The sequence below is a fragment of the Carassius carassius genome, chromosome 20, assembly GCF_963082965.1.
Source record: "Carassius carassius chromosome 20, fCarCar2.1, whole genome shotgun sequence".
In the NCBI taxonomy this organism is placed as follows: Eukaryota; Metazoa; Chordata; class Actinopteri; order Cypriniformes; family Cyprinidae; genus Carassius; species Carassius carassius.
In genome coordinates, this window is record NC_081774.1 from 17,096,215 (window position 1) to 17,120,145 (window position 23,931).

A 23,931-nucleotide genomic window follows, 5' to 3' on the forward strand; every position below is an offset into this window, starting at 1 on the left:
ACGTATGAAGTCAGTGTTGCGTATGCGCCGGTACACCTCGTGAAAACCAATGTTTGTTAACAGGAGCAAAGGAAGCTAATTTTCCTTACTTTAGCAAAGGAAAACCAGTCTCCTCTTGGCTTATATCGAAATTTGTGTTTGATTTTCATCTGATGGCTCTATATCTAGGGTGACAGGCATGTCAGCTCAGCAGCAGTCAAGCCAATGCTGGTCAGACTGTGGTGTTTGCTCTTGAAAAGGGATTAGCAGAACAAGGTGAGATATCGACTGAGAAAGAGACCATTAACAGATAAAGGAGAGAGAAGTGGGGGAGAAAGAAATGAAGATGGAAGCAAAGGAGCAAAAGCCTTGGTGCTGTCAGTATTTTACATCCAATGAAAAGTGGCCTTTAGATTTTTGATCAGCTAACTTTCATATTCCAGACCAGCTCAACTGATCTTCATTTAACTGTTCAAGAGCTTCCTGGTCTATCTATGCGGTCTGACAGACCATTTAGCATCGTGCCACAGAGGTGCATAATATGAGGCATGGTTGGAAAGTTTTTCCAGACCGACATTTAGTCTCTCACTGGCAATCAAGCTCTTTTTTTGCCCTCAGTCTGAGTCAGATTCCATTTCTTTAATCTAGCTACAAAAGAAACAGAAATAGGTTTGTGGAAAGTTTTGTGAAAGGACTGAAGGATAGGATGACAGAAGTTAAAAGCCACTTGACCAAAACCAACTACTGCAAATGGGCCATTAACGATTCTTTGAATTTTTTATGAACTTTCCATTTTTTCTTTCCTTTCAGGAAAAGAAAGGTCAGGAACAACTGACTTTGTATGAAGGTTGCAGTTACACACATTTTATAAATGCTCAACTCAGCTTAGCTTGAGCACAAGGTGATTTTTTTATAATGATGTCACTGGATTCATTTGCAAGGCCTCCTGAAGAAAACATCTAAAGGCTATATTTTGATAATGATTCACTCACTTATTTTCACTTGCTACGTGGAGCAGAGGCAACTCAGCCTATTCAAAACAGGTTAGGGATTAATGAGAGGGAGTGAAAGCAGATTAAAAAAAAGGGAACAAACACTGCAAAGCAGATTTAAACATGACCAAAAAATAAAGTGTAAAATTGGAACTATACTCTTATTGTTAACTGACAGCTCTACTTAATAAGCCAGATATTTCATAAATGAATGTTCAGGGCATATGAAAAACACACAAATTCAGTGTGGAGCTGCTCATTAGCCACATAAAAGAATCAAACAACAGGCTAAGGAAGTCTTAAATATTCCATCCGCCAGAAACAATATAAAAAACAAGGTTAGATTTTCTTTGGCAGGTTCAAAACGAGAAACAATGAGTCATGCCTTTGCTTATCCAGCACATCCTGACATTTCTTAGAAGAGCTGGACCTTATAAGGCTGAGAAGACTTCTTTTCCTTTCTCCACCAAGCACAGCCTTAATAAATAATCACTCTCTTTGGGGTTGTGTCAACACAGGCCTTACTTCAGTTTGTGTCAGTGCAGAAAGACTGTCTGACACTTCAAAGCCACTTTGTTCAGCAATCTAAATGTCTGCGAAAATAACAAAGATGCCAAATATCAGTTAGGTCAAGTTTCAAACCGCAGTTACAATAAACACTGTCCTGAACATTTCAACTGCACCATCAACTGCCAACTACATTACTATGTGAGAATGTGAGAACTGCACTCAACTATAAACCTAGATAGAAAATCTACAAATTATAAATGTGGGGAAATGACAATAAAATACTCACAGTAGTTCATGTGGACAACACAGGGCTCAAATATAGTAGTCAACATTTGAAGTGGATCAAAAATGTTCATGAAAGTTGTCCTAAGACAAGAACCCATTTTGGTTTTAGGTTTTAGGATAACTTTGATTAAAGGTTTTGATCCACTTCAAATGCTGTCTAGTGTAGTTTTGCCAATCAGAGAGAGAAAGAGTGACACGCACAGACAGACACAGACAGACAGATCAATTATATATATATATATATATATATATATATATATATATATATATATATATATATAAAATAATATAGACAAACGTGCCAACAATTCCTCTCATTTGTGTTACACACAGGAACACTTCAGGTAGGACTGAGTTTTTATGTAAAACACCATAATTTGATTTGGCAACGTAAATCAGCTTTCAAATATCCCAGTTAAGAATTGTTCTGCTACATCAAATTAATGAGAATCAGACCGTTAGTTATTCTGTTGGTTAAGAAAACTGTACATTTATTTTTGTTTATTAAACAATTAACCAAAACAAAAAAAAGGTACTCACACAAGCTTGCTCTTTTTTTTCTATTCTATCTGTTTTCTTTTTATTTATTATATAATAATAAAAAAAACCTTGCTGCGTGAACTGCGTTAAGCTAACTGAAACTACCACTTGCATATCATTGCTCTTTTGTTGATTTTGATTGCTTCCATTGTCCTCATTTGTAGGTTGTACAAGTCATTGTAAGGATAAAAACATCTGCTAAATGTAAATGTAGATCTGTCCATTCACATGAACACTATGACACATTCTTTCAGGTCACTGGTCCCATAAATGAAATGGAGGTACTATAGTCTTTAATAAGAAAATGTCTTCACATCAGCAGATGTTATAGCTAAGTGCTTACTTGCAATTAAATACTTTCCCTCATTTCTCATGATTTTATGAGACGGAGACGTGCAAAAATAAAACAGATGATAGAAATACCACACTACATTAATACACAGACTCCCTAATACAGATATAAAAACAATAGAGCACAACAGTAACCGCTCACTTTTTAAGCCACATTGTGTGTGTGTGTGTGTGTGTGTGTGTGTGTGTGTGTGGGCGTGTGTGTGGGCGTGTTTTTGTGACATATCAGGACACAACTTTGTATAATGACATGGGTATGACACAGGAGTTTTTTTGTGTAAAAATGCACAAAGTTTCCTGTGAGGGGTAGGGTTGGTGTAGGGCCATAGAATATACCGTTTGTACAGTATATAAACCCCAATATAATCCCCATTTTTCACAAAAACAAATGTGTGTGTGTGTGTGTTTGTGAAAATGTTGAATTTGTCACTTGTAAGTACTAAAAAAACCCTGCTTTTAGAGTTGATGACTAACTTGTTCAAAAGTAAACTGACTGAATTACATCTTTTGCAACTCTTTATGGAAGAAGATGGCCATTAGTAAGCAGTTTTGCTGAAATTCCATTTTCCACAGTAAAACTGGTGGATCTCTCTTCAGCATTACTGAAAGAGGTAATTCTATTCTGGCAATTCAACAATAAAAACATTTTTGGAAATTGCATAGACTTGGCTCCTGCAAAATGTAAAAACCTGTAGTAGTCAAACAAAAAATATATATATTTATGCAGAAAATCAATAGATTTTTTTTTCCACTTCTGAAACCCAATGGCTGAGTCCCTGGGGAGGAAAGTGTTGGCCAGACACTTGGTAGGGTGAGTAAGGGGTGGTGTGACAGTGAGTAAAATCAAGAGGGAGAGAAGAGAGAGCTATGCAAGTGTGTGTAAGCAGAGAGCAGAAATTCTCTGCATCCCGGATCCCTTCTCCACTCTAAATAGTAATCATGTCTGACAGCTGACCTGAATTTGTCTGGATTGCTCCATGGTTGCAGCAATTTGTAACCCTTAACCTCTTCATTACCTACACAGTTCAGCCATTATAAACCCACTTTTCATAAAACGTGCCTCTTCAGACACAACACTTCACTTACACACACAACTCATTGAATGTTTATACAAGAAATCTGGGGTATTTCCAGGCTTACTTCACACATCTCTTGTGTACTAGTCAGAGCTGGGTAGATTACATACAAGCTGTAATACTTCACTGTTTCCAAATTACCTGACAAAAATTGTAGATAATTGTAGAAATCCATTACATGACACAATAGTAATATAAGACTACTTTTAGATTACTTTTGACTTCACATTGATTTAAATAGGAGAAACTTTTAAAATATTGATATAAAAATACAAAACCAATACTTTACTATTTAGAGTGTATTTATATGGGGAGATTTTTATGGCACAAGATGTCCTTCTACTGTGAACTGAAATTCTCCAGAGGATCCGACTGATAAAGAGCTGTGAGGTGTAGGTAAGCTTTGAGAGACAAGATTAAAGACAGGTGGCTGAGACTGTGTAAGCTGATCATCTGTTCTTCATCCTCCTCTGCACAGTCTGTAGATGCTGGATCAGCATCAGGAGATCATTGCATTCTCTGTAACCTGCATCTGACCTGAGCTTCCCCCCCGAAACTCCCAGCACTAACAAGAGACCGTCCTCACTTGGAGTCTGAACCTTGCTGCCTGCAACTTCTTCCAAATTTAAAAAACACTGACTGCATTTGTCTATCAGTTTGATGCTTAATGCTCCAATGCATTAAATGTTTCCAACATAGGCTAATTTTCTTCATTTCTTGTCATCTACTATAGCTACCATTCCATTAAGTGTCAAAAACAAGGAGGGCAATATTGGCTAGAGAGAGTTATCTTAGCGTTCCCTTCCATCTAATTGCACTTTTGCTCATAGGGACTCATTTTGGACACAAAAGAGTGCTGTCATTTTGTAGGCCAACCCAAAGATTTGCAACACATTGGCTCCCTTGACAAAAAGCCAACAGGATTTTACCATTGGATTTCGGATTAATGCAGAAAAAATGCTCAGTGACAAAAATTCATGATTCATACTTATTTTTCTCATCAACGGTCATATGTTGCTACACAACTGTCACATGACATCAGCATGATTGGTTACAACAAGTCTTCCAATATTTATTTAATATACAATGATTTGCAAGAGTGCAAGAATAAACACAATAAGGTTATAAAAGCAGACGATTTTTCTATAAATGACGTTCAGTAGATGAAATTTTATGTCTCTGTAGGCCCGTTAAGCCTCTTGTTAGCCACAGCCTTGTAAAAGCTTAAAAAAATCATTAGTGGGTTATTACTGATTTATTTTATTGCACGTAATAAAACATGAAAATATCCTGAGCTTGTGATAACCACAAACAAAATTTCAGGCATTTAACTAAAAACCCATATAAACAATCTTTGAATTCGGGGCGATGGAACTATAAGTTCCAAAATGCTAACTCGATTCTGGGGTTTAGGACTAATTCCTGCAGAACTGCATTGTTTTGGAGCCTAACACCCAAGCTCAGAATATAATGCCACTAACTACTCTGGAGCAAAAGAAAAACAATGACTTTGTGACAACACTGATGGCACCACAAGTACGCAAATAGTCCCAAATCCTTCACATGCGGATTATCTTGAGGTGTGATACAGGCAGCAAAGAGGAAAAGCCCATTATACACTATTTTAAAAGAGCCTTCAAAAAGGTTTTTAAAGCCTATTTTAAGAGCCCTCAAAAAATAATGTGTCTCTAGTTTAACATTTACTGAACTGAACTGATGTATGATTATCCATTGCGCATAATGTAGTTCATCACGATATACTACTCCTGAATTCTTATATAGCTACTTTTGAAAGGCTGTCAACAGAAAAATAAGCTAACGTGTGTTCTAGTGAGAACACCGTCTATCACTAAGGACTAGATACTAGTTCCACTAGGTCACATGAGAAGCAGGCGTCTACACGCTCACCTCTCGTCTCCTCAGCTGGAGAGATGGTCATCCAGGATGGCTCCATTCACTTTCAGATTTAGCTTTCTGTATATGAAGAGAGCTTTTCACATCCTCCATGCTGCAGGTAAGCAGCATGAGAATCACATAGCAGCCCTTTTTAAGCGAATTATTGGCATATTGACACCACTCTCTAAAACTTCCCTAAACATCCACAGTGTAAAAATCAAACAAGTGATTACTGAACATAGAAGGCATGGTGAAAATATCTTTCACTTTCACTTAAGTATTATCTGTCCTTAAAAGGCCATTAGTGGTGTTTTCACCCCCTAATTAACCACCCCTGAAGAAACTGGATGGTTTCGAGTGATGCAGATAAAAACCATTATTTTCCACACTAGCTCTTGGGGAAAAAGCGGTCAAATTTACCATCAGAGCAGAGACAACGCTCTAAAAATGTCTCACAGAGGCTGTTTTATTTATGGCCACATCAGTGTGTGACCGTGAGAGCTATTAGAGATCAATTATCGCTGCTGTTACTGGAATTCTGGACAGAGCTGGATGACCATTATTCCACACTGGATTGCTCTGGGAGCATGGACTATTTCCTGACAGATCTTAACAGCTTGAGATACTGTAAAAATACACGTGAAACATCTATAGTACACTGCCATCTTGATCCAATAAAGTTTATCGCTGGCCAATTGCTCTCAACAGACACGCACTGGCATGTCAACAGCATCTACAGTATATATAAGAATCAAACTTTAGTCAACACTTCCCAGTGCTTTCCCAGGCCTGTTTCCTGTTTTTATTTAATGAAGTCATCCCGCAATCACAAAACAAACACAAGGTTTGATTCACAAGGTCTGAATTCAATAAAAAAATAATTAATGAAATAATTATACATATACAATTATACATTTATAAATATATTTTATTTATTTGCGTGTATATATTTATATTATACTAGTACAAGCATTTAAGTAAATGACAAGGCGTTATGTATTATAACTGAGTTACTATTTGTGAGAAGTAACTAATAACTATAACTAATATAAAGTAACTTGCCCAACACTGGTCACTACTATTGCACTATATTGCTGCTTCTGCCACCTTATGACAATAGATTTACACTTTGAATCAGGTAATCTGTCATCAATGACAATAGCTTATTGGAAAAGGAAGGAAAATGCAGTTCATTGTGTTTGAACAAATAAATGCTGCTGCCTGCCAGCTGCAATCACCAATAAAATGTTCCATATTTCTTTCTATATCACCATTAATATGATTATCGTAAATATTTTTAATATATTGTGATATAATTTTGAGGCTATATCACCCACCCTTACTACTTACCCCAAGTATGAGGAATAGAAATGATGCTGGCCTTAGTAAGTTTCCATAATAAACAAAACGCAAGTAGCTTGCCCATGTCCTGCTCCAGAAGGAAGGAAGCCAGGAAACATCTGCTGTAAAACACACTAACGGGTCACCCTTAAAGGTCCCCTTCTTCGTGATCCCATGTTTTAAACTTTAGTTAGTGTGTAATGTTGTTGTTAGAGTATAAATAATATCTGTAAAATTCTAAAGCTCAAAGTTCAATGCCAAGCGAGATATTTTATTTAACAGAATTCGCCTACAAAAAACGACCCATTTGGACTACATCCCTCTAGTTCCTGCAGTAATGACGTCACTAAAACAGTTTTTTGACTAACCTCTGCCCATATGAATTCACAAAAAGGGGGCGTGGCCTTGTTGCGCTCCGACGGAGAAGGAGGAAGAGCTGCATTTGTGTTTGTTGCCATGTCGTTGAAACGCTGTTATTTTCATCTCGGAGTCCAATCATCTTTGTTTGGCCTTCCCAGGGACGCTGTACTTAGAGATTAATGGTTACAATTTATGTTTAACTCGGTTCCCGAAAATTATAATCCACATGTAAAACTATGTGCAGCACATTTTGCTGAGGACAGCTTGCTGAGGACAACTTCCTCAATCTCAATCAGTTTAATGCCGGATTCTCACAAAGATTATTCCTGAAAGATGGAGCAGTTCCCTCTTTGTCTGGAGAAGGCGTTGTTTATGGACCACAACCGGTAAGTGTATTTTATTATTTAAGTTGGTGCGTTTAGCAGTTTCTGTAACTTATTACACAAAGGGCAACGCTGTTAAGCTTTAACTAGATGTTAGGGCTGTGTAAAAAAAATGAATGTGATTTTCATGCGCATCTCGTCAGTAAAAATGCACCTGTGATTGTAAGTACATCTCCAGCACATGCTCCTGCCCACTTGCTTCTCAAAACTAGTCCAATCGCGGGTTTCCAGGAGGGCAGCGTGCTCTAAGCTGGTGTCGAATCACAACACAGGAACCGCTGGCCCAATCAGAACTTGTTACGTATTTCTGAAGGAGGGACTTCATAGAACAAGGAAGTCATCAGACCGTTTTTATGACAGTGAAAACAGCGGTATACAGATAGGTGAATTGTGTGAAAAATACTGTTTTTTTACACGCGAAACATGAACACATGTTATATTGCACACTGTAAACACAATCAAAGCTTCAAAAAAGCGTGAAAAACGGGACCTTTAACATCTCATACATCTGCTTTATTTTCTCTCCCTAGTCAAAAAGTGAATAAGCACTTTTCCACAGATGTCATGTCTCACATCCATTCATCTTCTTTAGACCGGCAGTCATTACCTTACTTCTGCCGTCTGATGAATATGCCAGGAGCTTACTCCATAATCCAATTATCATTGTGCCAACCAGGAACGCTTAGTCCAGATGCTTCAAATGTGAGTAATGAGTTTAAAGGGACAAGATTCTCTCACACGTCTCACGTCTGATCCACAGCTGAGGTTCAGTTAAAGGCGGCGTCTGTTTTGCAAACCTGAGCAATACGATTAGCCCTGCTCATGCTTCATAAAGTTTCATAAATAAAACACAGAACAAAACATCATGAGACTTCAAGCAGACTTTCAGATGGACAACATTTTTATGGCGATTTCCTGAGTCTAATCTGCCTGTAACGCAATGACTGAGAAACTAGTAGGTGTAATTAACAGATAATCATCTCTTGTGGTGGAGATGAGCGGATTGTTTTCAAGGGAGAGTGTGAGACGGGGCTGGGTGTGCGTGACAGCTGCATTTGCTCCTGAGAGTCCCTATTGCGCTACAGCTGGGGTGAAATAAGACAGAACCAGCCATAAATTGGCACAATGTTTAAGTCAAAGTATCAAAAACACATACTTATATACAGTAAACAGAATAATCCAGTTGAAAAATGGTTCAAGAATGTGGGAAAGTCCAGTTTTAGTGCAGTCCGCATCTGGGAAGGCTCAGACATACGGTGTAAACAAAGATACTGGACAGGATGTCCCATACTAAGATGCTCCATTAAGAGCCACGGTGACACCCTATAAATGAATAAACCATCTGAGCGTGAGTGCTCCAGCAGCCCCAGCTGTATTTGCAGAGAACTGCTTTGGGTGGGATACAATCTAGTATTCTAGATAGCGCTGTGAGGTTGGTCATTTAATGAGATGGCAGACAGGGGGGTGACCATGTGCTGCACATATGATTACTACTGAAAGCACTTCTTTCATTAGCACTTCTAATTATCACTGGAAACCAAACCAGGAATGGTGACAGAAGAAGGGCTGTGGTGATAATGGGTGTGCTAAAATAGCAAGCAGGATGACGATGACAAAACCATGGGCATCAAAATTTGAGACCATTAGTGAAAATACATGTATTCTTTCCCACCCACAACAAATTATATTGTCAGCAAAGCAACCTGACATATGTGCAGCTCCACACTTAATCCAGGATGGACCTCAGAAACACTAAACTTATCACATATCTAATCTCATTATTATTATTTTTTATTATGCAATTATAGTACTTATTATTTTCAGTTTTCTTTTTATTTTATTTTACAAATGTTTCTTTTTTTTGTCCATTTTTTTGTTTTGTTATTTATAATTTATATTTTATTTTTTAATATTTCTTTTTAAAAAAATGTACGTATTACTTCTTACATTTTTCAGTTAAGTTGGCAAAGGCACGTTTTTTTTAAGCTACATATATTATATTTTATTTTAGATTTATTTTAATTAATGAAAATGACTTTTAGTTTAGTTTAAATATCAATAACAACTGGATAAAAAAAATAAAACACTTATGAATAAGTAATTATTTTATAACTTGTTGATTTCAAATTTGTATGATTAGATTTAACAAAAACGTTATCAAATAATAAAACAGATGTAACTTGTAAGCAAGCATTCACCCCTAAATCTGAGGGGTAAGCTGATCATATGAAAACATATGAATGAGATCAGCACAAATTGGTTATCAATTTTCCAATTCAGGAATCATTACATTTTTCCAACATTTGTCTTGTAAACCCAAAAGTTCAGTAGCTCTGTATAATCAAATTCAATTCAATTGGGCTGACAAAGTTACTAAGATGTGAACAAATTTAGGCCTTTGTATTATAATTCAGGCTTAATTGTGGGAAAGTCTCTTAAAATCACAGAAAAAGAGTAAAAGCCTCATATGCATGTTGAAGGCAGCTGGCTGATAATAATTTTCTTGTGGGGTTCTCCGAATATTATCACTGATATTTTAATTCCAATGAAGCCTTATACCTTTCTATTCCTGGAAAGCACTTCCCTGGTTTTATGAGAGACATATGTCACAAGACTCATACTGTCAAGCCCCTGTGTAAAGCTCCTTGCATCTAATGAGCATATATCATCATCTAAAACATTTAGCCATTATCAAATATACAACAAGTAATACTTAAACAGATTGTCTAACAGAAGTGCCCTTAGCAACAAAGTTGAATCCTCAATCTCAGACCAAAAAGAAGCTGTGATAGAACAATTATCTGTTCATGTAAGGTCATACTGTGTGACAATTTTTAAATATATACCTGTGTGGGTTTCCCTTGGTTGCTGTCTGCTGAGGCTCCTAATGAAGCAAGAAAAACATCATATAAATGGCAGCATATGTGGACCACAGTGCACTCACACAGGGGCTGCGATGTGGAGCCGGTGTTATGTTTTATTATGAGACCCGACACTGCTGGAATGTGTGCCCAACCTCTCTCTAACACTGACGATATTGGCCAGAGCTTCTTTTTACAAGCTTGTTTGCATGAGGAACAACCACTTTTTAACTATAACGACAAATTGGAGAGGGCTGGTACAGTATAAATGATTTTCTGTTAATATCAGCTCTACAGGTCTGTATTTATAACTTGTATTTGGATGTTTCAAAAAAATTTAATAGATATTTAGCCATTTCACAGTACACTAACTGCAGAAAACTTGGGGTTACAGAGACAGTTCACCTGTCATCATTTACTCATGTTTCAGCAACCTTTTGTATAGCAGAATGGATTTCAACAGTTCATCGTCAGCCACCATCACACATGATCCAAAAATTTGAACAAAAAAAAAAATCAAAGTAGGCACACCACAGCTCTTTTTTTGGTTCAAATTTTTGTGTTGTCAAATTTAATGTTCTCACCACATTTTTGAGGGAATACATTTAAAATGAAAATTTTAATTGAAAATTTAAAAAAATTATAGTACAGAGTACAGAGTTGGTCAGGAAATATTGATATGCAGCTGAATTTAAATGTCCCTGTGAAGACTGTCAAAAGTTTCCATTTCATTGGTGCTGACAGTCTTGAGGGCAGCACGCCGTTGCACTTCGGGGATCCTGAGCTCGAATTCTTACTCGCAGACCTTTCCCGATCCATTCTCCCTCTCTCTCCTACTTCACTTTCTGTCTACTTACAGTCCTTTCAAAATAAAGGCAAATCTTTAAAACAATTAGATTTAAAATGTGTTTTGGAGCATTGAGCAATGTAGCCAATCACAAACATGTTTGTTGAGTGCCTGAACACAACGGCCAACCAGAGGCTTTAAAGTCAGATTCAGCTTGATATGTCAGAGTTTGTTTAGCTCGAGCTCTGCACGCTTGCAGGAAGTTTTGCCGTAACCAACAAAGTTTAAACACAATGTTAATAAGTGATTCATTCACACATGAATGTTTGACAGTGTAACCATAGCAGTGAATACATTAAAATAGATCTGAGAATTAAGTCTTGAAGTGCAAGTGCAATACATCTGCTGCTTGTTCTGTTACCTGTCATACATTTCTTAGTTTTTAATTTTATGACTTTTTTCATTCAATCTATTTAATGCTATTTTTACTTATTTGAACAATACTTGAAAGGTACGTTGTTTTGATGTATAATTTACTTATAATTTACAGCATTGTTAATTAACTAATATATATAAGATTTTTTTGTTTTCATATAAAAAATACTCAAATTAAACCATAACTGAACTGAGAGTGATAAAATTTTACTTTTATTGGTACTAATTACTGAATACTGAAATGTTGGTACGGTGACATCATTGTCTTGGCTTATGTCTAACATGAGCCACCAGACGAAATAAAGAATACTAACCACTGACAGACAATTTTAGTCCACCAACTCCACCCTTAATGAAACTACTCAATCAACGGTAAAATGTAATAATAGGTTAAATCTATTCTTAGTTTTGTCTTGGTGCATGTGATCCTCAGATCAGGTCTGGAGAGCCGAGGTCGCGCCATACAGGAGAGAGTGCACAGGCTTCACACATCCATCCTCAGCTGTCTGATAGAGACAGGGTGGCTCCACTTCCCTAACGTCACAAGCCACTCTTGGAGAAGACGGTTCAGTTTTAAAGTGCACTTTGTAACAGAGAAGTGTTGTTTGCCTTCAGTTAATCCAAGCATTGACGCTTCTCAAACCTCAAAGTCAAACGAAGAACTGGCAATCCTTCAGTTAGTGCCATTACAGTTCTGCATGGTTCGAGTAGATTCACATGACTGGTGTTGGTGCTTTAAATAATGACTATCTTTAGCTTTAAGCTTGTATTCCTGCAATTTGCATGCAACAGTTTAAAAACAAGTAACAGTCTAGACTTGTGGTTAGCTATACAAGCTATTTAAAAAATTAAAAAAATTTAAGGACATTTGTCGGTCTGAAAAAAAATAGACAAACAAACAAACAGAACCCATACATTTGAAGTAAATACTACACACACACACACACATATATACAGAAACATATATATACGTATATATACTTTATAGTTCTTTTGTACTTTAATCTGTGTTTAACTTTTAACTTTATATATTTTTCTTTATTGCTTTATTGTATTTAAAGGTTCAGTTATACAACCCGAATTCCGGAAAAGTTGGGACGTTTTTTAAATTTTAATAAAATGAAAACTAAAAGACTTTCAAATCACATGAGCCAATATTTTATTCACAATAGAACATAGATAACATAGCAAATGTTTAAACTGAGAAAGTTTACAATTTTAGGCACAAAATGAGCTCATTTCAATTTTGATTTCTGCTACAGGTCTCAAAATAGTTGGGACGGGGGCATGTTTACCATGGTGTAGCATCTCCTTTTCTTTTCAAAACAGTTTGAAGACGTCTGGGCATTGAGCCTATGAGTTGCTGGAGTTTTGCTGTTGGAATTTGGTCCCATTCTTGCCTTATATAGATTTCCAGCTGCTGAAGAGTTCGTGGTCGTCTTTGACGTATTTTTCGTTTAATGATGCGCCAAATGTTCTCTATAGGTGAAAGATCTGGACTGCAGGCAGGCCAGGTTAGCACCCGGACTCTTCTACGACGAAGCCATGCTGTTGTTATAGCTGCAGTATGTGGTTTTGCATTGTCCTGCTGAAATAAACAAGGCCTTCCCTGAAATAGACGTTGTTTGGAGGGAAGCATATGTTGCTCTAAAACCTTTATATACCTTTCAGCATTCACAGAACCTTCCAAAACATGCAAGCTGCCCATACCGTATGCACTTATGCACCCCCATACCATCAGAGATGCTGGCTTTTGAACTGAACGCTGATAACATGCTGGAAGGTCTCCCTCCTCTTTAGCCCGGAGGACACGGCGTCCGTGATTTCCAACAAGAATGTCAAATTTGGACTCGTCTGACCATAAAACACTATTCCACTTTGAAATAGTCCATTTTAAATGAGCCTTGGCCCACAGGACACGACGGCGCTTCTGGACCATGTTCACATATGGCTTCTTTTTTGCATGATAGAGCTTTAGTTGACATCTGCTGATGGCACGGCGGATTGTGTTTACCGACAGTGGTTTCTGAAAGTATTCCTGGGCCCATTTAGTAATGTCATTGACACAATCATGCCGATGAGTGATGCAGTGTCGTCTGAGAGCCCGAAGACCACGGGCATCCAATAAAGGTCTCCGGCCTTGTCCCTTACGCACAGAGATTTCTCCAGTTTCTCTGAATCTTTTGATGATGTTATGCACTGTAGATGATGAGATTTGCAAAGCCTTTGCAATTTGACGTTGAGGAACATTGTTTTTAAAGTTTTCCACAATTTTTTTACGCAGTCTTTCACAGATTGGAGAGCCTCTGCCCATCTTTACTTCTGAGAGACTCTGCTTCTCTAAGACAAAGCTTTTATAGCTAATCATGTTACAGACCTGATATCAATTAACTTAATTAATCACTAGATGTTCTCCCAGCTGAATCTTTTCAAAACTGCTTGCTTTTTTAGCCATTTGTTGCCCCCGTGCCAACTTTTTTGAGACCTGTAGCAGGCATTAAATTTTAAATGAGCTAATTAAGTGGATAAAAGTGTAAAATTTCTCAGTTTAAACATTTGCTACGTTATCTATGTTCTATTGTGAATAAAATATTGGCTCATGTGATTTGAAATTCCTTTAGTTTTCATTTTATTAAAATTTAAAAAACGTCCCAACTTTTCCGGAATTTGGGTTGTATTTATTATGACCTGTAATTATATTAATTATGACCTTTTTTTAACTAAATTTCAATACCGTGCTAATACCGTGATAAAAGCATGAGCAATTAATCGCAACATGAAACACACAGACACAGACACACACACATACACACACACACACACACACACACACACACACACACACACACACACACACACACACACACACACACACAGACATACAGTACAGACCAAAGGTTTGGACACAGCTTCTCATTCAAAGAGTTTTCTTTATTTTCATGACTATGAAAATTGTAGAGTCATACTGAAGGCATCAAGGGCTATTTGACCAAGAAGGAGAGTGATGGGGTGCTGCGCCAGATGACCTGGCCTCCACAGTCACTGGACCTGAACCCAATCGAGATGGTTTAGGGGTGAGCTGGACCGCAGACTGAAGGCAAAAGGGCCAACAAGTGCTCAGCATCTCTCGGGGAACTCCTTCAAGACTGTTGGAAGACCATTTCAGGTGACTACCTCTTGAAGCTCACCAAGAGAATGCCAGGAGTGTGCAAAGCAGTAATCAAAGCAAAAGGTGGCTACTTTGAAGAACCTAGAATATGACATATTTTCATACTTTTTTGTTATGTATATAATTCCACATGTGTTAATTCATAGTTTTGATACCTTCAGTGTGAATCTAAAATTTTCATAGTCATGAAAATAAAGAAAACTCTTTGAATGAGAAGGTGTGTACTGTATATACATACATAGATGCATAAACATACATATATACACATATATGTGTGTGTGTGTGTGTGTGTGTGTGTGTGTGTGTGTGTGTGTAAAACAGCAGCACTTAATTTTATGCAGCCACAAAAAAGAAATGCTATTGTAATTTAAGGTGACTATCTATCTTTCCATCTATCTAAATAAATAAAGGAATAAACAGAACAATGACTTTTACACTAAATACATACAACCAATAAATAAATAAAAAACATGATCAAGTCAAAAACAAAACCAGCATAATTGAACTAAATTTGTAGCCACAAAAATAAATAAACCAAGTCAAAATATGCAGCCAAATACACAAACAAATACAATTCTATTTACAAAAAAAAATATGTAAACAAGATGATTCATTGCTACCTGTTGGAAACAAAGTTTATTCCTGGCAAAGCTATTTTGTTTTGAAAGCTATTTTGTCACGTAACTAAATATATAGTCAAGTTAGTAATGTTGCTACTTTTAGTTAGTAATTTCCCAACACTGAGTAAGACTCAAAAATAGTGAGTGTTGGTCAAAGCTGGAGAAGCGGGTCAGTCTACACATACAGGCTGAGAGCTTCTAGAGCTGCTTTAGCTCAGAGAACTATATATATTTGTTTGGTGTTTGGAGTGATTAGGGAGAAGGGAAATGAGGCAGAGCATGATGTGCACGCTCTGTGCAAACTGTGATTTATTAGTCTGACAGCCCCCATCACCCCAAACACCTCCGTTATGTGCATTCTCTCGATCAATTAGCGGTGATGAATGCAATAACGGGGGAGAAAGTCAAAATAATTATAAAAATTAATGGGGGCTTGTGTCATGTGTCATTTTCCCTGCAACAGATATGATGCTAATTGGCCTTAGCAATGGTTACATAAAAGCATTAAATGCAAAAACAATGTGGTCCGCCAACTATGTTTCAGGGAGAAATATTACCATTGCTGTCCCACAAAAACCCATGGGGCCGCATGGAGACATGCTTCAGGCACATCACTGCGGGCTGCTCATACTCGACTCAATCAGAGATGACAGACATAGTTAGAGTCTCCAACCACATGCTTGTGTTTTCACTCAAGCTTCACAAACTTAGTCCTTACATTGGATTTTCTACCATCATGGATGATTGTGCAATATATTACACAGCCTTACAAAGCAGAGACCTCGGGACTTACATTTGTTAAATAACATGGACTGAGGTCTAGACAGGCCTGAGTGAAATCACCTGGAATATTTTTCTAAGAAATAGCTCTATGGCTGCAAGTCAGAGACATCTATAAAATAACAGTGCAATTTAGAAAATCAGAGGAAAGCTCAAAGCAGTGTGACAAACGCAACTCCACACATGGTTAAGGCTGTCAGCCTTGATTCATGACAAATGATTTGCATATTGCAATAAAATCATACCATTAAATTGGGATATAAATATGAGATATAAAGTAACAAACCTTGAACAAGCTTTCATAGACATGAGCAGATGATTCATGTGCGACATAAATCATTACAAAAATGCATTTATAAATCAATTCAAGCAGAATTATATATATATATATATATATATATATATATATATATATATATCAAACATTTCCGCAAGCCTGAGGTCATTCATGTTCATCACAAAAGAAAATGACACACAGTATGTCTGTCTGTCCATCTATCTATCAATTCACTATCTATCTATCTAGATATCACCCCTCTCTCATCTATATATCTATATATATCTATTTCTATATATAACTATCTATAGTACTTTATTCCTATCTATCTATATCTATAGATATCTATCCATCTCATGTCTCTCTCTATTAATCTGTTCAGGGAATGTGTGCAGACACGTTAGTCTAAATTTGATCCAGTGCTTTGTCTGGCTCTTTTCTTTTAAAGGGAACAACGCTAAGAGGGAGTGGTGACAGTATTTTCCCATAAAGAGAAATAATCCAAAGAATAAAATGCTGGGAGGTTTCCTGGGTCAGTCTTACCTCACTCTTTAAGAATGTCCCATGAGACTGAGGCCAGATTGTGAGGTTGTTTTACCGCCGCAATAAGTGTGACTCATGCGTTTCTGAGCAATGGTCTACACTGAAGTGGACTACGCAGAGGTTTCTACAAAGCCGCCTTGATTTACAGGTTATGGATGTGATTCAACGTCTTTGGAGAGCTTCTTTTTTCATCTGACACCTCATGGAGTGAAAGCTATTGGCTGGGTCATTACTGCCATGTTTTAGTTCACTCACTGGCATGTAAAAGGCCCCTTGTGAGAAATGTTACACTCACCAACTTTTAAAACAGGAAAAAAAAAACACTTACTCGGTCCGAGCAGACACGCAGGTGGCTGGTATGGTGCCTTTGGGGCTCAGTGGTGCAGAGGTAATAGCTACACTTTTTCCAGGCATTACGTTTGCAGAATTCAAAGTAAAAGTACTGCATACTTCTGAGTTACATTAGGCAGAGAAACAAACAAGCACCATCTGTCAACAATCATACGGGTGTAGTTTTAGCTACCTGCTCCTTCCATTCATTACCTGGTTCTTTTGAGTCCAGCTCTAGCACAACGCAGCTCTCGCAGTCCAGAGAGAATTCATATGCCTACCTGTGGAATAAAGAGGAAAAAACTGATTCAGTTCAACAGGTACGGTACATTTTCAACCAAACATTGACATTTTCACAAGAGAAAAAAGGGATTTTTGTTTAAATGAAAGACAGACGTACTGTGCACCACTTTCCCCTCCACTGTCTGTCTGCTCCTTTTTAGAAAACTAATTAAATGGTAAACTTAAAACAGTGTGCACATTGTTTTTTCTCTTGAAAATGATTAATTCAACCCACAATGCAGTGTTACATTGACATTAGTGTGAAATAGAAGAACAAGAACCACTCGATTGCAGTAAGTGAATCACTGGAACCAGTTTGCAATGTATTCACTAGACCAGTGGGCTACTTTAAACCAAAACATTTCTAACATGATGGAAAAATGGTTTAGACCCATCCCTGTGTTAGCGTTCCCTTTAAATCTGATCTTTCAATTCACCAACATTTCTTACTCAGCAAATAACGCTACTTCAAACAGGCATGTAATTAAAAAGCAATTTCAGATGCTATCGGCCGAGGAAAAGTAAACGTCGAGCAATGTTGCATTAGTTCATCTGCGCTTCTGCCATGAGCGTTTCCATCATTAAAGAGCTTTACTGTAGCACTGAAGGATAAATCACTTCACAAAATTATTCATCACATCATTAAGACACACGTCAAATGAAATCACAATTGCCGATTCATTCTTTCTGCGCAACCAGACTGGGTGGACGTGTTTACAAAAATAGGCTAAAAATAATTAATCAATGGCGTTTAGAAGAACTGCATACCCAGAACTCTAGAGAGTGACATACAGGCGCTTGCTTATGCCACGTTGATATATTTATCTGTTTGCATGTACTGACTTCCCAAACTTAGTAGTATTAGTTTCAGTGTAAGTTTCAATGCACATACGTATGCAAAACCACAAAGAGCACAGCTCGCCCCTCCTCAGTGCCACAAAGAGGGGAAAAAATCTAGATTGAGTAGGTGCAAACCCATGATATATTTTCTTTTTGTCAGGGGCGTAAATCCCAGAAGTTTGAAGGATTATTTTTCTTGGCTTTTAGCCCTTTGGTTTGTTTATTTCTTGTAACCGACTGACTAGACTTACATCCATCCCCACACTGTTAGAAAAATAAAATCAATATCAATCAATCAATTCAATTTGTTTCTTTGTTCTTGTGAAATTTACAAACAGTGCCAGTCTGTGAGTGAATTTTTTTTTCTAGACCTAACTTCTGAAAATAGGCTTAATCATCTATAAACAAAATATAATTTATTTGATCTGTGGTTGAAATATAACCCATACTGCTTCTTAACAGTTGTCATAAGATTCCCAAAAATGTTTACTAAACGTTTCTGATAAACAATCTATCTGAGCAGCTACTGAACTTGTAACCTCAGAGAGGTTGGGCCTATTTCAGGTCTGTATTTTTGGAAATACAGATGAGATCAGTGTTGACCTGACCTCAAGGTAAAGATGCAAATAACCCTTTCCCAATTTAATCTCTGTGTGATAGGACCTAGTTTGGCAGAAACGTGTGATATAATAGCTAACAATTAACACTTGCAAAAAAAATGTCAAAACATCAGAGAAAAACAAATGCAGAATCTTTTATTTATTTTTTTATTTTTTTGCATGACAAGCTTTAATCTCAAACAGGTCATCTCAACAGTTTGAGACTCAACTGCCATGTTCAACAATGAACAAAAGAAGCACAGGCCCAATCCCTTTTATACCCTTCATCACAAGCTCTTACGGGTAAGCTCCTTTAAAGTCCTAAAAATATGGTTCCAAAACAAATACAACTTACAGCCATTAGTGACTCACCCAGGGAGGAACCGCATGAGGACGGACTGTATCATTCTTTTTAAAGACTTGGTGTGAATTCATGACAAACTCTGCATATTTAGATGTCTTAAGTGAAATAAGCCTATTAGGTATTGCAGCATCAGACAGACACATAACAGAATGAGTCACATTGACTATATTTATTAGAAGTTATTGATTCACTCGTTTTATCGATGCATCGAATACAAACCATAACGATGCAATGCATCGATTTCGAAACATAATATTTGAATCGTGAATCACCGATCTCGGACAGAAATCGATTTAAAATGCTAAGAATCAAATGAATCGCGAATTCTATAGCGATTCAGTGCTTTCAAAATATATACAAATTAAATGACTACAAGTACGAATTAATGGAGACCTTGAACAGTGCTCGTGCCTCGCATCACTCTTTGACGCGCTCCACTATTTACTGCCTGTGACTGTCACAGGATTACGCTCGCGCTCCGTTCATCTCTGACGCAGCTGACGTGTAATAACCACAGCATTAACAACAACATTGAAATAAGAGCGCGAGGTTTATCTGATAACTAGCAGAATGAACTGAAACAATAAACACAATAAATAAATAAAATGTATGAATGATGCAGTGCTAATTAACACATGATTTATTACAGTACAGAAACTATAAAGGTTTATTTTATACCTTATTCTGTGCAGAAAATTTAAAATTGTGTGTATAAAACAATCATAAAATTTAGGGGTGCACCGAAATTTCGGCCGCCGAAAATTTTCGGCCGAAATGGCATTATCGGTTTCGGGCCGAAATAAAAAAAACAGCCGAAAACGTAAACCGAAAATGAATGTCACCCGCCCCTCCCATCCGTGAGCAAGCGCTTAGGTTTCACTCACGGTCGAGCTGTTATCACGCGTCTGCCTATCAAAGATTAAGCATGTCAAAGGGCTGTCACAATCAAAAAAAGCTTGTCACAAAAGCTGCACAATCGATCGGACCAACCAACACAAGTTTCAAAAACGAAAACAGGGAATCGATTTTAACGGCCTTCTCTCGGAGCGCGTCCAGCTCGTTACTATACGCTCGCAGCGAACGCGCGTCACACAGCAACTGCAGGTTCTGACACACACACACACACACACACAGAGCCTATTAGTGCATAATATCAATGTAGCCTTCAGTAATGTTTTTCATTGATGTTATGGCAGTCCACATTGCTGACTTGTGCGCGTCTCAAGCGGCCTCTTTACGTTCGCCCTAATGCCTGTTTAGTTGTCGGTGGATTTGCCTATATTTGGCGTTGAAAAACGGATCAACGCCAAATATAGGCAATTTACTAACGATTCATTGAACACTTTGCCTATGTCTCAAAAATCGAACAGGATTTTTTTTTCACAAAAGTGACAGCCCTATACGAGAGGACACCAAAGTTGCAATATGTAACATTTGTTCTGCAAAAATCTCCAAAATTGTGGATTTTTTTGCACAATTTTTAAAAAACTATTTTATTTGATGGAACATAAAACTTGAAGAATAATTATTATTTATATTTATTGTAAAAAAATATTTTATGTTTTGTTATGTAACTGTTAATAAAAGTTTGATTATTATATTGTGATTTTTCAATTCAGATCCATTAAATCCAAGCAATATATATATACGTTTTTAAAAGAAGCCATTTTCGGCTTCAGTTTCGGTTTTCGGCCAAGTGCATCCTAAATTTTCGATTTTGGCGCAGAATTTTCATTTCGGTGCATCACTAATAAAATTGACATTAGGAAAAAATTACAGAAATTACAAATTATTGATTATTGTCCACCAGTATTTTATTCTCTTAGCAAATTCAAAATAATAGATGCGAAAATAATTCCTTGTAAAAAAAAATACAAATAATAATAATTATAATTATAATACATACATACATAAAATTATTGTAATTGACATTTCTGTCACTTCTGAAATGATGGCTAAGCCCCTGGTGTGACAAACTGTTAACCTATACATAATATTTTAAATCTTTTTTTAAATTTTGACTTACATAAATTTGATGTATGCCATGTCATGCCATAGCATCATTTAACTATCATCCAACAATGGACAATTGTTTTTTTCACTCTCTCTCTCTAACCTATGGTTCTCTAACCATTAAGGCTGCTGTGTAATTTGCCCCAACTAAGCATTTAAAGAATTTAGGGGAATAATCCTGTGAATGCACTTAAAGAATGCAGAATCAAATCGTTGTAATCAAATCGAATCGAATTTAATTGTGAACCAAATCGAATTGAATCATTTTAAATTTGCAAAAATCGTTCATGAATCAAATTGAAAATCATGAATCAAATCGAATCGTTGTCTACCCAAAGATTCACAGCCCTAATATTTATATATGGCAAAATTGTCCTTTTGGAGTTTGCTGAGTGGATATCAATGATATTTCATTATCTTTCCAGTCGTTTGTGATTTCTAGATAAGGATTTTTCACATGCTGATTTCGATTTTTATGTGAGGCACCAATCTTTTGAATAAACATTTTTAAAAAATGATCAAATGTTGTAGTTTACAAACATTTACATGACATGATTTTACTCTTTTCCAAGACCTTTCCAGGCCTAAAGAAAATTTTAAAAAAATTGAACAATGTAAAAAATAAAATCTCCCTTTTTTCTTCAGGTTTTCTATCATCGTGCGATCCTTGATGGTCACATAAGGCCTTCATTGCATGAAATACAAATCTAGAGCGCAGAGATTCTTTGAACAATTTCTATTAAAATATCTCCTTCTGTGTCTTATATAAGAAATAATGGGCTTAGAACAATATAGAGGTAAATTACGACAAAACTTTCATTTTAAAATGTCTACTAAAAGGAAACAGTAGGTCAATCTTACACACATAAAGCTTTTCTTTATCTTTTTACTTATTGAAGCTTCACATTTCAACCCACAGTGAATTCAGGCTCTCTGGTATTACTTTGTCCTTCTCTCTTCACATCCAAATCTCATCCTCAATGTTTCTTATTAACTGCAGCCAAAAGAACATCTTTGTAGTTTCATGACAATTCTTTGGTGTAAGATGAAAAGGAGAGCGAATACATACCTTACTGTACGTTGTCAAAAGAACCTGACAGGCTCTTGATGTATTTACCAAAGGCTTTCTGACCAAAGCTTCACCTGGGAATCTCCCATCTTAGATCTTCTCAGTAACCCACCATCCCTCCCTATGCCTGTAGATGTGTTTTTATCTGTACATCTCTTCAATTCAGCTCCTCCAGAGCGCTCCAGTTAGGCCACACCTGTGCTGGGGTGCAACATCTGTGCAGTCAAACTTCCTCTACTCTTAAATGCAGCATAAAACTCCCAAAAATCCCCCCCTACAGTGCCAAAACAAGACCTTTAGGGAGAGAGCGGAGAAAGAGTGAAGGAGGGGTGTTTGGGAGTACATTATTGTCCATGCTCTCTGCTCATTTTGCCCATCCAGCTGCAAGAGCGTTTGTAGCCATGGAAACTACTTAAACGGAGCCTGAAGGAAGTGTGTCATTGTGTTTAAGCAATGCAGCAGAATAAATAGATTGAAAATAAGACCACAAGCAGCTAAATACTAATCAGGTTTGGCCCCAAGGTCTTTTAAATAATGCACATAATCATTTGCACAAAAGCCCTATAGGCTTTAATAGCACAAGGTATCATAAACATGACCTTATATGTGAAATCAGACATGTTTAGCATTGCACTTTTCCCTGATTAGCAGCCAAGCATTGATATTACAGTCATATCGACGTGTTGCAACCTTCACTATGTAACAGTGTGTTCCTTATTTGGGACCCCACCCACTATCAGGGCGTTTTCCAAGGAACAATCATTAAGATCTTTCCAAAAAATATGCCTGAGCTCAGTTTATTGCCTGCAGGCAAACAAACGTCAGCTTTCTGCCTACTAGTCTCACAGTAATGAGGTTGTATTTTGCATTTACATTTCAAGAAAACATAGCACTGACTCTTATAGGAAACATTCGACAGCAGTCTTCGACAGGGTATAGCTGATCTCCGATGACTTTTACAAGTAGTTGTTTTGGGCAAAAATGTAAACTTCTCTTCCATATAAAGCTAGATATTCATCTGATAAACTATCCATGAGGCCTTCAGCATAAAGCATTTCATCCTAAATTTAAATCTAAATAAGCTAAATACACAAATCTAGAAATTAACAGCCAAATTAACATTTATAATTCCAAGTTCCAACAGCAATGACATTTCTAATGTTTAACCTGATTATTACTTTCTCAGAACACGAGACTGAAATGTCAGAGCTAGGCTACAAAGGCTTGTTTTCCTCGTTTCACCCGTCGG

At 37.0% G+C, this 23,931-nt stretch overlaps 1 protein-coding gene across 2 annotated transcripts in view; it reads right to left on the minus strand.

The window, feature by feature from the left end:
* The window catches only part of ppp2r3a (protein phosphatase 2, regulatory subunit B'', alpha), an 81,022-nt gene that overhangs the window by 49,319 nt on the left and 7,772 nt on the right, over nt 1-23,931 (minus strand). The window contains exons 1-2 of one of the 2 annotated variants that reach the window (XM_059501911.1): nt 22,688-22,801; nt 17,729-17,796 (exon numbers count right to left, since the gene is read on the minus strand). The gene's annotated coding sequence lies outside the window, so the exon portion shown is untranslated. Of the gene's footprint in view, nt 1-17,728; nt 17,797-22,687; nt 22,802-23,931 lie in introns of those variants that run through there. The other variant, XM_059501910.1, reaches the window with a different exon arrangement.